General features: G+C 31.1%; 1 protein-coding gene across 2 annotated transcripts in view; it reads left to right on the top strand.

Annotated features, from left to right (window-relative positions):
• Positions 1 to 473: 473 nt before the first annotated feature.
• LOC106106526 overlaps positions 474 to 18554 on the top strand; it is a 76070-nt gene continuing 57989 nt past the window's right edge. The window contains exon 1 of one of the 2 annotated variants that reach the window (XM_013287123.1): positions 474 to 712. The gene's annotated coding sequence lies outside the window, so the exon portion shown is untranslated. Of the gene's footprint in view, positions 713 to 14235; positions 14309 to 18554 lie in introns of those variants that run through there. The other variant, XM_013287124.1, reaches the window with a different exon arrangement.

Raw genomic sequence — 18554 nt, 5'->3', positions numbered from 1 at the left:
AAGTTTGAGCACGAGACTCCGTCCGCGTGAAATTAAAAAAAAACAAAAGTGAAGCCTATGTGTTCTTCCAGACTAATCTCTACATGTATGCCAAATTTCATCGAGATCCGTTCTGCTGTTTAGGTAACAAACTCTAACAAACATTCATCGATCCATCCATTTAAACTTTCGCATTCATAATATTAACTAGTCAGAGTAAGACGTACTAGACCACTAGTGTTTTGTTTTAAAAACAACGCTCATGTTACGTCGTTACTTTTACGTTGCATTATTTCAAAAGCAGACCTACAAAGGAGCTCATGCACTTCCATTAAAATCTTAGGGCCATCGGTCAATCAGTGTGGGGGTAGAGCATAATTGCCGTAGGCTTTAGAGGCAGTAACAACAAACGCCATCATTTCCGCAATAACATAGTATAAAGGGATGACTAGACAGGGCGTAAAGCGTCGGCGGTAGGGAGCGCCGTAGAACACAGCTCATTCTCGCGTCATACGTTCCGCGAACGAACGTGCCGCGCGTCTATCGCTCACACCGTACGTAAACTTTCCCGATATACGAAAGAAAGTGCTCTGTGTTATGCATTCGGACGCAACGAATGCGGTGTAAAGTGACAAAGTGATAGAATAAATTAATGAAACAATTCGTCTAAGTGTTATTTACACCGATGGGAGAGCTTTTTTGTTAACGGATGAGTTTAAGCCGAAGATAATGGGTATGATATATGAATGTTTTTGTATTATTTCGTGTTGTTATATTTATTGCTTTTCTAATACGATTATAATTTTTGTACATTTTATTTATTGCCGAAGTAACCATTGGGATTAAAAAAAGTTATTGATGTTTTCAAATGTTTTTTTTTTAGTTAAATTGCTTTATCTGAATTAAAGTTATGAATAAATAGGTATTAAGTTATGGACTTACTTAAAATGACACCTGATAATTAATTATTGTCGGTTTATAAGATTTTTTCTCTATTTTCCAATTTAATTTGTAAAAATATTGTTAACTTTCTTGTTAATAGGACCGACATTGTATTTAAAATTCTAAGGGAAAACGGGAATTATTTCGGAAAAGGTACGCAAAGTAAAAGATTGTAATATGAAAAGACGGCGTTAATTATTTCCGTTTATCCAAATTGAATTTTTTATTTCCTTTACTTTGCAATTTTGGGTGGTAATTATTATTTTTTAACCTCAGAAACAAAATACAAAAGTCATCAAAGTCCACATAGAAATGTAACAACCTCAATTTTATATTTTTAACAGATTGTATTCTACAATACATTTTTTACATTTAGTTCACAGCAAAATTACACTACACTGATTAACATGTTTAAATAAATTAGAACGTAATATCGCTGGCTGGAAAATATGAAACAAGAACTATGTTTATAGTTTTTGATTTAAACACCAGATGTGACACAAAAAAAACCAAAACCTTCCGGATGAATTATTTATGTTATAAACACCAATCGGACGGCATTATTAAATATGTAGAATGTTTTATTAGTCTATGGTGTAATTAACCTACTACTGTTTTTATAAACTTGCCATAGGAGAAAAAACTTACGTCATTTTATGATCATATGCCCGGACTACGAAAAACGTTTACGATAAGTATAAGTACACAGTATCTAAAATAAAAAGTTCATATGATATTTAAATTAAAACTAAAGTATCTTAATTTAGCAGAATATCAATATTTAATTTATCTTAATTACCAGCTTTCGCACGCGAATCCGTTCGCGTGGACTTAATGAAAGAAACAAAAGATACTGGCCTAGGTGTTCCTCCATACTATCCTCTACGTCTATGCCAAATTTCATCGAGATCCATTCAGCCGTTTGGACTACAAAGTCTAACAAACATCAAATTGTCTAACAAGATCAAATTTGTATAGTATTAACACTCATTAAACATAAATATAACATTAAAGTACATTTTCACGATTGATAGACATAACAAATTTTTCTATTGAGAAAAATTAGAAACAAAAGTTATCAACAAACAATTTTTTACTGTCAATTGTATTTTAGCTTATAGATAGAATTAAAAAAACGAATGTAAACTCACATATTACGAATAAATAGGCTATATTTATAATTATTAAGATTTAGAAATAACTCAGTTTCCGATGTATTTCATATTTTCAGTTATTGAAAACAAAAGGCAAGTTAAGACGATAGTCGGCCGGCGTAAATCTTTTAGTGAGCAAACTTTAGATTTCCATTACCAATTGAATTATTAATGTTAATTGACTGATACCGTACATATACTATGTAGCCGATTATGGAATTACTAAAGTTTTAATTGCGATTTAAATTTCTAATCAGGGAACGAAAATGTTGCTATCATACCGGTAGTCATTTCTTTCAAAGATAATTTAAGAAATAGAGAGAGGTAGGTAAAGTAAGCAATGATGTTTTTTTATTATTGCATTTTAATTAATTATTATAAAAAGTAATATTCAAAGTAAGTATTGTAAAAAAGATATATGTATTAATGCATCCCTCGGGAACCGTAACTATTTCTGGGATAAAAAGTAGCCTACGTGTTCTTTCCAGACTATGCTCTACGTCTATGCCGAATTTCATGCAGATCCGTTCAGCCGTTTAGGCTACATCTACACTTCAACCATCTATACTTTCGCATTTATAATATACTAGCTTTCGCCCGCGACTCCGTCCGCGAGGAATTAAAAAAAACAAAAGTGAGTATATAGTGAGCCTATGTGTTCTTCCAGACTATCGTCTAAATCCATACCAAATTTCATCGAAATCCGTTCAGGCTACAAACTGTAACAAACATCCATCCATCTATCGAAACTTTCGCATTTATAATATTAGTAAGAAGTATGAGTATGCTTAGTATCGTTTGAAGCCCGTTTAGTTTTGTTTTAAAAGATTTTTAAGTATAAAGATTCACGTAAAGTACAATTCTTTTAGATTTTACTTTTCTAACTAGTCTAGAATTGAAACTTGAGTGAAATTTATGTATATCTTTGTACATATTGTATTTCTATTGTCATCACAATAGTAACATTAGCCGATTATAGAGGGAGATAGTTGTTTCTAGACAAGGACTAACAATCTGACATCGGATGTTAATTGCTTTGTGATGGTAATTGGTGTGTAATGTACATCTTAATTACAGATACATGTACTAGAAATATTATCTTTAGATTTTATCCATACTTATATTAAAACATGGAAATATTTGTATTTTTGTATGTAAGATATTCACTCAAAAATTATTGGACCGATTTTGAAAATTCTTTTGCCTGGCTTATTGTAAGATTGTTGTTATAAATTTTGTACAGATGAAGTCTAACCACATAACTGTCTTATTTTTATGGTAATGACCTATATGATTTTACATAGTTTTAAATAAAAAGTTAGTACTCTGTTTATAAGTACATCAAATATTAGATGTGTGACGTGTCTGAAAATATCTAAAGATTAACTAATCTATGTGCATATTTGTTACTCAGATATAATAAACAAGTTTTAATTAACATCGATGTAGCCTTAACTTAGTTAAAAGTGATGGGAAATATCGATAACTTTACTCGTTGTTAGCATCGATGTTCTGACCCAACAATTACAATTTCAAATAACCTATTATAATATCTAGTTTATAATATTTACTCTAGTTGATAATTATATGTCATTAAATAAATTCGAAGTTAAAAAGGAGGGCATTTAATTTAAAAAACGATGAATTTAAATAACATGTTTAACTATTATTATCGTTATTGGATTTTATAATTTAAAAGTAGACAATTAATTTTATTTCCTTATATTGCTATGTTGATGTCGTATCTATTAAAATAATCACGTGAAAGTAATTGTATACATGCATATCTTATTTACCTACAATTAAAAAACGAAAAAAAAAACAATAATCGAAACCAACAAAGAAACAGACGCGAATTCTTAATTCGGACTACAGGCATAACGACTACACGGTTGACGCGTATTTACTAACAAAATGTCAACATTTGCACATATTTTGAAAGTCGCAATAACTTCTGTAATGAATCTTGAAAAACAGGTTGCGAGACGATGCCGATGACAGAAATGTCGAAGATCCGTGCTTGTGTATGAACCTCGACGATATTTCATTACGTTAAGTCGCTTAGCGACTAAAATCGCGAGGTTTCGAAAATTTGTGTCGTCTCGTACACGAAGGCCCGTACTTCGTAATTTTATCATTCACACAAAAAATGACGACAAATTGTGGTATAAATAGTTAAAGAGAAAGAAGAATTAATTTAATGTGCAGTTTAAACGTATAAGTAACGCTTCAACAATTCTAAAACCTGCTCGCTTAATTAAGACGATATAATCCCGTTATTTCATAGTTTTCGGTCCGTTTACTTTGGAGTGCTTTTATTAAGATGGAATACGTTATAATTTACTTTTGCTAGCGCCAAACGAAACGCAGACTGCCAGTGTACCGGCAAAGTTTCTTTGTAGCGCTCGCTTTTCCAGAATATTCGAAATGCATGAAGCTACGTGTGTTCGGTTTATGTATTCAAGCTACCGTTAAATTGATGTTTCTTAAGCAAAGAACAACTTTACCAAGAAGTTACTCTATGTACGAAGCAAATCCATTACAATATTTGTCTAGATATTCTGGCTCTTTAATATGTGTATTATATTTTGAGTTGGAGATCACCATGTGTAGATTTCTTTGGTCAAATATTGATATGGCGTTACTCTTTAGTTTGAATGAACATTTCATTTAGTCATTTGTGATGTCTTATTTTGTTGATATTTTGTGGTGTGTGATAATTGTGATGATGGATGATAGAGTTATGTGGAAGAGAAAAATCTGGACCGACCTAATGGGAGTAGGATGAGGGGAAGATAATGTTTGTGGTGTTATGGTAAAAACTTACCTCCGACAAACTAAATGATTTTTAACTCTATATTGCTGATCAATTTATTACCAAAGACTATTTTCAATATACTAAAGTAATTGCATTTTTATCGCAAGTAGGATACTTATATTTTTTATGACTTTACCGAGTAATAAATTCAAGGAAAAGACTGATTGTGATCTCCAATTGAGCAGACATGTTATTTATTATAAGGGTTCGTACACAGTTGTACCCTCCTTGTTCCGCACCCTATATTTGATTGCATGCTGTAACAGACTTTCCGATACACATTACAATGACTTACCACTTACATACATTCTGTTGTATTTTCTATCTTACTCTGAGTTATATTTAATGGTTAGTATTCAAACTTTTTCTAAAGGTTTTTAAAAGGATAATATTGAAATGAAGTTACTTTTTAGCCAAGTTAATGAGTTATTTACGCATCTATTATTTAAAAGGTAACATAGAGGAATATGTAAAAGTAGTAAATTAACTTATTGTACATCCGGCAAATAATTCTAGTTGATTTAAAATCAAAAGTACGTACTAACTTTTAAGCGCATTATGTTTACCGTAGGCTTCCATTGGCGTAGCTTTTGTACATATTTTATTGTCGCCTTTTTAAAGTGATTCAGTGTTCCTGTGTTTCTAGCCCACCGTTTGCTTTCTATTTGTTCAACGAAATTTCTGTTTACATACACGTTTGTTGGTCACAGGTGTAAAATCTACTTTAGTCGGTAAATCAAATGTCGGTTCTGGAACTTTACCATCTTACGTCGTTCTTAAGTAATAAGTACATATCTTATGCATATAGCTGATAACTTTAGGGTATAACTTAGATGCAACTGGTGCTTGACTAAGGTTAGTTTGGATATCATTGATTTGTTATTAAAATGAAAAGTATTTTTAAATTGTATTTAAAAACATTAAAGTGAAGTTGCAAAAAATGCAAGACAAGAAAAGTAATAACATTGTTTCAGCGTAGTGTCATAATCAAGTTCTTGGTCCGTTTTAATAATAAAAAAAGTTCTGGGCCTTCAAAGAAGAAATGACGTAACTGCCAAATTGTTATATTTCCCCTTTTACCAATGGTTCTTAAGTGAGGAAGTCGACAATTTAACCCGTATATTTTTTAACGAAATAACGACTAAAGCATAACGTCTTATTTTGAATTATACATGAGCCAAATTACTTTTTAGGGTTAGATTGCATTTTATGTCGTTTTCCTCACTGACAGAGGATGTTAAGTTAGGTTCATTATTACTTTCCCCCCTTTAATTCAGTGTTATAGATATTTTTTATGAACTATGATCAGAAATTACATTAAGGAAGACAGAGTTTTTTTTTAGTTAAAGTTTAGTTTTTAAAGAGGAATATTTTAGTCATAGAAGAATTAGTTGAAAATTGATACATTTTACCAAAAGAGTTGTACATTCATATTTCGTTGAAAATTTTTTACTTATCTCTATTATGAGTACATTTAAAAAAAATTAAGTCCGTTCGAATTCGAACCATACTTGGATTTCTAATTCCTTTCAGCCAAAGAGAATCGTGTTCAATAGCCCGTTGAAAACTTTATGTAGATTCACTACATTAACTTGGAAAATAAAAATTCATTTAGAAAAGATACAAAAGTAAAAGACAATGACAGTTTGTTTTGACGCCTTGTACGCGTTAAACGTTTTGTTTGCTTAAATTACTCTTTTATGATCGGACATTTAAGGTATTGTTTACGTAAAAGATTTAGAAATAATATTATTATTAACGGAGACATGCGTATTGGTAAAATATGTACAGAAAAAGACATAGAAAATACGATGACATTGACCATGTGTTCTAATTTCAAATAATTTAATTTTTTCTTCTTTGCTAATGGCTTGAGATATAAAAACATGTAAAAACTCCTTGAACAGATATAAAGAACTTCTTAATTATACCTTTTGTTTGTTGAACTCAGATTGTTGACTCAGGATCATTGTTCGATTTTCAATTAGTCGCTTAATATATTTTGTACTATAAATGTATTCATTTCGGATTCAAATTATACCTACAAATGTAAACGCCTTTTTTAAACTAAAATCTTCATTAATAATAATCTTGTAGCTTAGTTTCAGCCTATTGTAATATTTGTGCAAAAAGTATTAATTAATAAGGATAGATACTAAAAATATCCGTTTAATTGACAAGACTTTGTGTTCCATAATTTTAAAATGTGCGCAAAATAAGTACCATATTTTTCGCAATATGGCGAGAGTATTTATTTTTCCAGTCATCAATCAATATATGCTTGTTTAAAATAATTTCAACATTATAGATCGTGTTGAATTATACACGTTAATATCATTGAAGCGTAATATTTATTGAGCCGGAGAAGTTTACCAATAACCGTAGTGCGTTAGCGGGTCGTGTGTTTCTCAAGCGGTCAATTGATTAAACGAAGCAATTAAGCAATCAGCGTTCAATGGCGGCGGTCGATTGTCGCAAATGAGAACTGCTTCGGCGCACGTATGTTCGTTAGCGACGCTAAACCGTTGTAATGCCCATTGGGGCGTTTTCATTAGCTTTTGTGCTTTTGATGATGTCACGAATTAGCAAAGCTCGCTAAATAAGTTTTTAGGCTTTTTCTTGTGTTTGGTATGTACCAGTGTATAAGTGATCTCTATATTCCACGCTAGAAACTTATTAATACGAAAGTTTGTTAATATAAAAATTACAGAATTAAATTATTTAGTTCCATTACTCTGTTTCAAAGTATTAATGGACACACTAGCGACGGGAATATTTACTATTTGTTCGTCTCATTAATTTGATATAAAATACATAATAAAACACCAATCGGCGCTATAAAAACACCGACAGTTAAAAAACAATAGAGAAATTATATCAAGCTTTTATGAAAAATTCTAGCGAAAAAACCATATTTTTATTTCATAAAGAATAAAATCATAAAGGTTTCTACAAAAAATCTGGATAGCAATAAATTCTAGAACAGATCGAAGCTTTGTTTCCTTTTATTGCTATTCCTTTAACTTTCACAAAACGATATCTAGTTTTATTTTTGACGTACGGAATGAAATATTGATTTACTGTTCCCGGATATTCAGGCTGTCTTCCAATGAATCTCATGCTTCGACTTAGCGAGTAGTTTTCATTAATTGTTTTTTTAATTCTTCGTCAAAAGTGCAGTTTGAAAGTAATTTCTGTTTGTTAATTTTATTTTTCAAAGGCGAAAGATTGCTTTAGCTATAAAAGGAACCTAAAAACAAGAAATTTTCTTTTTAAATCGTAATTTTCTACGTTTTAAGTTGTGATTTCAATATAAATTATAGTGTAGTGGCCAGTATTTATTATAAGTTGTGTACGCCATATATAGTTTATTATTGTACGAGCTGTTGCTCGCGACTTTGCCTGTGTGAGATTAAAAATAATAATAAAATAATAAAAAAGTAGTACTAAATAACTATGAAAGAATTTTTGAAATCGGTCCAGTATATTTTGAGTTATTTCACTACAGACAAAAATATAAATATTTTCTCTTTATAATGTTAGTAAAGCTAAGCCTATACTTGAACTTCATATTAAGATCAGTTAGAGTAGAGTAGAGCTTCACATTATTATTATGTGTGTGTATTATTATTATATTCTTCATATTCACATGAAAAAATTAGGAACTAAACACTTAACTAAATGATATAACTACGAATTAATATCTCCACTATGCAAAATAAGCTGCATCTATATCTATAGTACTGTTTACGCTATAAATTGCTTTCTTTGACGTCGTAGGGAGGGAACTGACAGTCGCCACCTCCCCCACCTATTTATACGAGCAACTTTAAAATTGAATGTCAAGTCATATTAGAATCAAATGACTTAAGCCAAGACTGTTTCCTTGAAGCCGGCTAAAAATATGACAACGTCGTTGATAAACGGATTTCTATTACCACCTAATTGACCCACTTCTCGGTGTTGGCGCTATTTCGAGCGTAAACTGCAGGTTTTGTTTATCGAACGGTCGAATTATCTGCACATTGGGATCTTTATTGAGGAAGACATAAGCTTTAATATTAAAAAGGGCATAAAATCAAGTTTTATTAGTGCTACGGTCTTACGTACGTCTACGGTTTCAACGCCATCTTGTTTTGATACTTGGTATCATTTAATTTTAAATCAATTTATATTTTTATATGTAACAAAAATTGAGTTTGAACCACACCACTTTTTTATTTAATCCAATCAAATAAAAAGTTAACGGAAGCTTTTAGTCCAGGGTTGGGGAACATTTATTTATCAACGACCCATTTTTCTAAATATTTATGAACTAGTATTTTTGGGAATAATCCGAAGCGGAGAAATCATTTGCGTTTGCATCTCATATAATACCTACTTACTCCTACATCAGATGTTACTTTCGTAGTGCATATTGCCTGCCAATGGTTTGCTATCCCTGCCACAGTCTGTCTAAATCATTATTTCTTTGTGGTAATACAACGCTAAGGTTTGATTATTTTTATTGCATCTCATACTGTCATTAAATTTATTATGGCATTAGGAGTGTTGAAGCAACAAGTTTCAAAGCAGTAGTTTGTTTACAAACTTTATTATTAGAGAGGAATTACGGCCATGGCGTATCCAACATAAACATTGTTACATTTGATTCTTGACGTTTCAGTGAATTCTATAGAAGCGTTCAATTTTATCGTTATTCTTGAAACACTGTTTATTAGCGTTAAAATTTAACCAAACACAAATTATTTAATTGGTACAGATGATTATATTTTCGTAACCTAATTATACAAACATGCTTTTCTTTGCGACTGCGGGCAATTAAAAAAGTATTTTTTGTAATAAATGATACCTATGAGATATTGTAACTTTTAAATGACGATAGAATTTTAGAAAACGTTCTTGTACATCTGTCGTTAAGCGTTAAATACATAAATACAATTTAATCCACTTTATAATATTAGTATAGGTAAATAGCAAATATCACACGTGAGTATGAATTAAATATAAACGAGGTATATTACTTATATAAATGATTAGTATTTAAGGAAATAAGACAGCTCATGACAATCACAAACATAAGCACAAGATGAAAATCTAAATATACACATTATTATTATGCGATCGCAAAACTGCACCCGAATGGCTGCCACGTCCGGTACGATCAAAGTGATCGAAACAGGCGACACGAGAGTAGCTTTATTGCACGCTGTTTGGCACACGACTGCCATATCGTGGTATAGATTGACTCAGTAAGTTAGGAGACACCATTAACAATGTCGCATACCGGACACTTCGACTGGGAGTTATTAAATACGATCCAATATTCAGAATTGTTCACGTGCATGTGTGATTGGCACAAACCTGGTTACACTCAGATTTGATTTGAGTTGCTTCTTGATGTGGACGTTGTTTGTTAATTTTGCGATATTTGACAACAAATTGTCTTTTTTAATTAAATGTAAAATACGTTATAAAGATTTAATTTAATTTTGTTTTCAGACCATCAAGAAGTAAATTAGATAAAGCAAAAAGTGTCCTGTTTTTATAAAGTAAAAAGTATTTTTTTTAATAATTTGTATTCTTATTTTTTCTATCCTCCAATAGGAAAGAAAAGAACAAAGGACTGCTCAGTAGTGAATATTCTAGACTACAATTTAAATAAATATCAAATAGAAGTTAAAGTGCGGTAAAAGCAATTTACAAACAATTGTGAAATCGTTTTAAGGACATTAATTATTTATCAACTACTATGGTGACCGTAGTCTTAACAAAGAAACAAAGTTAACAATTCGCAATTTAGAGAGCTGCTGCTGCTAGGTAACTCAATGACGTCACAAATTATTCAAATATACTGGTAAATTTAACTCGACACAAATATAAACCATATGTTACTGATGACTATAACTGAAATTCTACAGCCGTACCATTTGTACTTACACATATTCGACCGAATACTTGAACTAATCTGTAAGAGCGGCCGCACAAATTAGCACAACTATTGTGCTGAGCGATTGCCCATTGTTTCGCAGCCAATTTAACTATTTAGTTGCGTAACTATGAATCGAGTAGCGTGCGCACCTCCATAAAAGCTTATAGGAATCAAAGCGAGACTAATCCGTTGTGCGATAGTTTTGTCAAAGGTGTGCGCGCACTCTAATACTTCGCTTCGTAAACGCCACTTACAATCAGCCGTCAATTGTCTGTCTGAATTTTAATGGAATTTATAGTTTAGAGTGAAACAAGAACAAGAATGTCCGGCCGATAAGTTGTCAGAAAATATATAAAACCTAAATGGATATAGAAAATAATATAAAGGGCTCTAGTAATTTACTTCCATTTATGCTCGTCGGGTCAGATTGTCAGTCCATAAGCGTGACCGTTTAAGACGCTCTTGTATATTTAAATGTTTCAATTTTCGACCGATTTCCATTCCTTACATGCTCTTTGAAAAAAACAGAGATCACAATTTGTTACCCACGATATTTCCATCAACATGTCACGTCATAATAAGCTAAAAGATAATGACTACAACAAATAATCTTCCACGCTTTGAAGCCATACAATTAGCTCATTTCATGAACGAACCGCCATATGCAATTAAAATTTAAATTAAAGATTAATTTTACATACACAGTTTGGTCGCACAATTAATTATTAAAATATTCGTTTATTGAAATTAAAAAATAATTTTGTTACATTCAAACGTTTGTGTTAACGATCGGTATTTATAATTAAAATTCAATTTAGTTCAATGTAATGAAATTATGGTCATATTTTTAAGGAGTGTTGATGCAATTAGAGAGATTGTATATACACAAAATCTTACTTCTTACTAATATTATAAATGCGAAAGTTTAGATGGATGAATTAATGTTTGTTAGCGTTTGTATCCTAAACTACTGAACAGATCTCGATTAAATTTGGCATATATATATAGCATATAGTCTGAAAGAAGACAGGCTACTCACTATTGTTTTTTTTTATTCCACGCTGACGGATTCGCGGGCAAAAGCAAGTTATAAGTAATGTAATAACAACGCAAACAATTTAAAACGCAAAAGTAAGTTACAAAAAATACGTTTATATGCGGAAACAGTCCGCTGAGATAAACATTCTTAAACAATGTGAATTCTTTAAAAGTGTACAGAAAAGAAAAAAAAAACAACAACAATTGAATCACTCATCAAAAACTCCGAAAGCTTTTAAAGTATTTCTTTTGCTCTTTAAGTAATGATCTTTGATTCCATCTACGAGTAATGAACATAAATATCGATCAGTGATATATTATTTTTTGAAATCTCTACTAAAATTATAAAAAGAAAAGATTTGTATTTTTGTATGTATTAAAATAAATAAAAAACAACTGGGCCAAATTCAAGAATTCTTTCATCATTAAAAAGCTACGTTATCCGATTGTCGCTAATTTGGCGATTTTTTTTAGTATAGATATCTACGATGAAGTTCTACGTTTCACTGTTTCATGTTACTTTTAACAATTAACTTATTGAATAATAATTACGACTATTAATGCGTGTCCGCACAGCGCAACATAAATCCGACGCGACGGACGTCACAATAGTGATATATTAGGACAAATGTTATTACAGTGTTATGTTATTTTTGGCCGTTCCCCCGAGTTATACGAATTCAAAGCAAACAACCGTCCGCGCGTCCTGACAGCCAGGATATATCGAAAACAAAATAACTTTAATAAATAAAAATTAATTAATTATACTGTTTGACAACGACTTTTATTCTATTCGACATCGAGCCTTGTGGACCATACATCAAGGTGAAGAAATTCTTTACGTAGACACTGAAAAAAGCAATAAATCTGAAATAGAAATTTATTACTGTAAAGTTAATGCTACATCATGATCTTAGGCACACGAGTAAATAGAATGTTTATATTAATGTCTCAAAAAGAAAAGAAATTAAATGATATTATAACATTTTAATTGACAAAAGCAATTCAGTGTACATGACGTTTGTGAAATGGCGGGCAAAATAAATTCATTTTGCATGGTTAATTCAAGTATTATGTCATAGGTTAAGTGTATTTATAGAATGGTAACAGTAAGCGCGTTGTGGGTGGCGAAGGAGACCCGGTGTATCCCTCACCCGTTAACCCTACGCAGATAAACGCCTCTTTTGAACTCTTGCCTTAACAACTTCTAAGAACAACCAAACAGATGTTTTTGTAAGTATAGTTCTCATTCACTGAACCGTTATGTTTTCATACATAAAACCGTTTACTTTTCAATAACATTCACTTGTTTCGAAGCCCTCAGTTTTCAATAAGTTTATCTTTCGTAACTAATTGAATTTCCAACCTAAGGCTGTGAATTAATTTTTCGCTTTTATTTGCAACAATAACATTGTACTTGGGATGGGTTCGCGTTTTCATTTATTTTACATACAAGTTTTACACCATGATTATTTTAATAAACTTTAATAAACCAGTATATTTTTGAAATTACCTGTTGATGTAATCATACTTCATACTAATATTATAAATGTGAAAGTCTAGATGGATGGATGGATGTTTGTTACAATTTGTAGCCTAAACTGCTGAACGGATCTCAAGGAAATTTTGCATGCACTTAGAGGATAGTCTGGAAGAACACATAGGCTACTTGTTTTTTTTTTCATAATAAAAACTAGAGTTTTATAAAATATTACGAAAGTTACGTAACAAAGAGATATATATTATTGATCGCTGTAACGTGGTTATAATCCATTAATCTTTGTACGATTAATATAAAAAAAAAAAAATGTCATTTTAAGATAGAGAGTTTTTAATTTCAAAATATGAATAATGTTTTTAAAACTGTTAAAAATAAACGACACGTTCTCTTTAAGGTATTTAAGTAAGGTGTGGTAATTTTGACCTAAAAACAAAATTGGTACTTGCAGTAGATTAAAATATTTTCTCTTGGGAATGTCAACTTTGTTTATGTAAATATGTTAGTGAATGAGTGGGTGTTTTAGAAGTATATGTAAATTTGCGTTTTTAACGAGAAATGTTTACTAATGGTAGTTATAGTGTATCACGTAGTTATGTTCTTTACTTTACCATTTGTAAATAATATGGAATAGCTATAAAAATTACTTGCATAATTTTTGATTATCTAATTTGTAGCAGATTGTTTCTTAAAACATAAGTGTAAGGAAGCGAAATGATTGACACTTTTTGAACGATTAAAGTTACTGGCAACTAATAATTTTGAGTACTGGCTGAATGTGCATCCTGCATGATAGATGTCAAGACGACGATAGAATGACTGATGACAGTTGTCTTTGAATGGTGGAATGATGCGTTTTGTTATAAAATCAATTGATTAATCTCTGTAATTGTTTGCATTTCGATTAGAGTGTGTTGTGAAGTTAACTAAGATGGTGGTGAACTAAGGTTAGTGTTTCTAATGTTACACGATTGTGATTTCATTATCATACGCACGCCTACAATGAAAGATCGTTACCTTGGACATAATCTATCTTCGACAAAGAATTCTACAAACCGCTTGTTTACTCCGACAAGTGTATATTTTTAATGAAGTAACATTGTTAGTAAATTTATTCTTACCTAACGTAGTATCTTGATAACAACTATTTCTTAACGTTACGCTACTATAGAATTAAAAAATGTGTCGTCAATGATGCGAAAATATCTGGTTCACTCAACTTTCTCATAATGATTACTTTTGCAAACGTCTTCGGTGTTGCATCAAAGGTTTTCGTACGTAAATAATGTATGCCGAAGATAGATCCTCATGTTTACTTAAATTGTACTGTATCGTATAAACATATTTTTAAATAGGTGTTGTCGACTGTGCCCGCGTGAAATTAATAAATATAGCCTATGTTACTCACTGATAGTGTTACTTTTTAATGGTAAATGAATTTTTAAAATCGGCCCAGTGGTTTAAGTTATACATACAAAAATACAAATCTTTCCTCTTAACAATATTTCTATAGATGTAGCAACCAGGCCATTTGCACACCCATTTCGATGTGAATCTTACTTACAATTCAATTAGGTCGAAATCTTGTCATAGCAACGATTATAACTCATATAACTAAATTATAACTCATATAGCCTCAATTTGATGAACCATCCGCAAGTGGGATGCAAATTTAATTCTCTGACTGTACAGTCGACAAAATACTGAAATACAATAAACGTTGTCGACAGGTAATTTAAGTTTGGACAAAACTGATTTATAAAACGTTAATTGCACAGCCGCACGGCTGGACGCAGTTCACGGCCATTCAATTTTATATTAAGCTTCTTAATTCGAATATTGTCCGCGCTGCAGCTGAATTCATTAACATTATATTTGATTGTCATCGTCAATGTTTCAATTAAAACAGATTGCTGAATAATAATGAGTACCTTATATCAACGGAATTGATATTGATTGTGTTTGTTTTTGTTACCGTTTCCATTATAGAAATAATTGTATAGAAACATAGTGTTGTTCCTATAACTCTAATATAGAACTGAAATAGCAGACTTGGTATAGATTATTGTGTAATATTACAAATATTAATAATGCGAAAGTTTAGATGGATGTTTGTTACAGTTTGTAACCTAAACTGCTAAAGGGATTTCGATGATATTTGATATAGATATAGTCTATTTATTTATTTATTTATTGCAATTAAATTATACAAACATCTATATAAGGTAACAACAATAAGTACCCCTTCGGGCGTGTAATATAATGAGTACAAATGCAGCGAAACAAACTTTGGGAATAACAACATAATGCAATGCACCTAAAACCATATCATATTTGCAACTAAATACTGTATAACACAAAAACAACAGAACGAAACAAAAACAAAAAAAAAAACCTTATCAAGCACAATCTAGATTATCACGATTGGCCAAGGGTTACATTAGTTTTAATGCTTATAGTTAAAAAAATCTTGAATTGAGTAGAAAGCTTGGTCTAGCAACCAGTTTTTTAGATCTATAAGAACGGATTGACTAATTACCTTTGTTTTTTTTTTAATAGCACTCGATTGAATTCGGGGGCGAAAGCTAAGATTAATTAACTAGTTATTAGTGCCAGCTTCGCCTAGGTCTCAACGATTGTATAAGAATATTTTTAAATCAGTAATTTCGTAGATTATTCAATGAAATCAAACAATCAAATATTTCTTCTTTATAATATTAGTATAGCGTTTGCGTTTGTACATATTATCGTAATATCCTTTTACAATGGATGTTTGTGACAAGTTAAACAAATGAAGGATATAAATTCTACTTGTAATTTTGAAATGTTTTGGGCAATTGTCGTAATAGGCTGTTCCGTAATGACAATATCCGGCTTAGCACCAAAACAGGGTGTACTACCCCTCATTACAGCGCGTAACGATGTTTGCGTCAATGGCCGATATCTTAACTGTAGGTTTTCATTTCCTAATGTTTGTTGATAATGATATTGTCATATTTTCTTTAATGTTTTCTGCTGCAAATATGGTGTTTGTATCTTTGTAAACAAATCTCTAAATTATGTCAAGTTAACTGGTAATTTTTGATATTTTGATATTTAATATGTGTTGTTTCTTTATTCTTTTCTCTTAAAAACTTCAAACATAACTCCCTGTTTTGTGTCATCATTGTACTATTATTATGTACTTAAAAATACCAATCATACTAAAATTATAAATACGAAAGTTTAGATGACTGGATGGATGTTTGTTAGAGTTTTTTAGCATAAATGGCTGAACGGATTTCAATAATATTTGACATAGAGGTAGAAGATAGTCTGGAAGAACACATAGGCTGATCATTGTTTTAATTCCACGCGTATGGAGTCGCGGGCGAAATCTAGTATTTAAATATAACGTAAGTTTTATATAGATAATTATATCTTCAAAGAAATGAGTAACACGAGTGGTATAAAACAACTAATACTCGGATATCAATATCTCGTTACAAGATCATCTTACGATATCTATTGCATTATGTAATTTATTAGACTAGCGAACTAACATGACGTTCGACGAATATGGCTCTCGAAGCGATGCACTTGAGTAAACATAGGTACATAATATAGTCAGGCAAATTTATCCGGCCCGAAGAGGCGTTGTCGCAGTTCAATCAACAAATAGTTAAAACCTAATTACATACAAAACACGTGATAAACTACATCAGAAAAAGATTTTTTGATACTGGTTTGTAATTTAATTTCAAATAAGAATCACAAATAATTTAGTGCCAAATAATTTTGACGAATTGTACATATTTAGTTTAGTAAGGTATTTAATAACTAAAATGTAATTTTTAGTAACATAATAATTTCTATGAGTAACTATCGAAGCGTGTTATATTGTGACGACTATAGTAATGTAAACGAAAAGCGAAACATCAAGTTTTACGATCGAAATATGAATATAAATTTATGTATAAGCATAACTCTCGGCCACTGGCCTTAACTTTCTTAAGCAAGCAGAGTTCCAGCATATTGAAACTACTCCATAAGTTTATTGAGTATTTGAATACTAATCAAACCATAATATACGAGTATTTTTAATAAAATATCATGTGATTTTGAAAGAGTCGTCTTAACATAAAAAGCTTAGACTGTGTTTTTAAATGCGTTTTCGGTTAGGGATACATCAACCTTTTAATACCGTAACTAACGCCGCGCGGATTTTACGCAAATCATAGCTATTGAAACATTATTGTACGTAGGCCTGCGAAATTCCATCTGACCTAGGAAATAAGTGTTGTTGATTGATTAATAATGGTCTTATAGTAGTTAAATAATATAAACATTATATTATCGTGACATATTGACACTTGTTATTGACCCTGTTTATACAAAGAACAAGAATGGGATGCCAATATTACACAAGTACTTCTGACAGTCGAAATCTGCAAACGCTAACATAGTTGAACAAGTATATTTGGCCTGATAATACAGGTTGCTATCGGTTACTATATCGAAAAATATGTAAAAATTTGAGAAAACACATTAAAGAAAAAATAACGTGACAGCCCCAATACAAAAATGGCATTGTGAAACTTTTTTGACATTGTCAAAGTGGTGTTAGTGAGCGATGTAATTCAACTTATGCCTACCGGGTCAGATAATTTAACCGGACTATATCTTCTAAGCACATCGAGCAAGTCTACAATGCTTAATAGCAGATATGAGTTCCTAGTAACTGTATATCGAATTCAAACGGAAGTCTACGTCACGGATACAATGTTTATTCTAACAAACCGCAACGTAGTGAATGCATGCTCCATAGAGCTACAAAACTTAGAGGTTCCATAGATAAGCATAAATGTTATTAACAATATCTTGCTTAAACTTAAATTTAACTTGATATTCAAAGTGTAGCTTGATTAAGGTACAAATAAAACCCTTATATTACAGTGAAGTTAAAAGAAAAAATGTTTGAAATAATCCTACTGTAGGTAATCTAAACTAATATTATAAAGAGGAAAACTTTGTTTGATTGTAATGAATAAGCTCAAAAACTACTGAGCCGATTTTAAAAGTTCTTTCACCGTTAGAAAGGTAATTTATCTCTGAGTAACATAGCCTATATTTTTTCATTTCTTTATTATTATTATTAAATTTCACGCGGACGCAGTCGCGGGCAAAGGCTAGTCTTTCTTAAGGACAACCGAA

The sequence above is a fragment of the Papilio polytes genome, unplaced genomic scaffold (genome assembly GCF_000836215.1).
Source record: "Papilio polytes unplaced genomic scaffold, Ppol_1.0 DF822178.1, whole genome shotgun sequence".
Classification (NCBI taxonomy): Eukaryota; Metazoa; Arthropoda; class Insecta; order Lepidoptera; family Papilionidae; genus Papilio; species Papilio polytes.
This window is presented reverse-complemented; position numbering and strand designations above follow the sequence as displayed.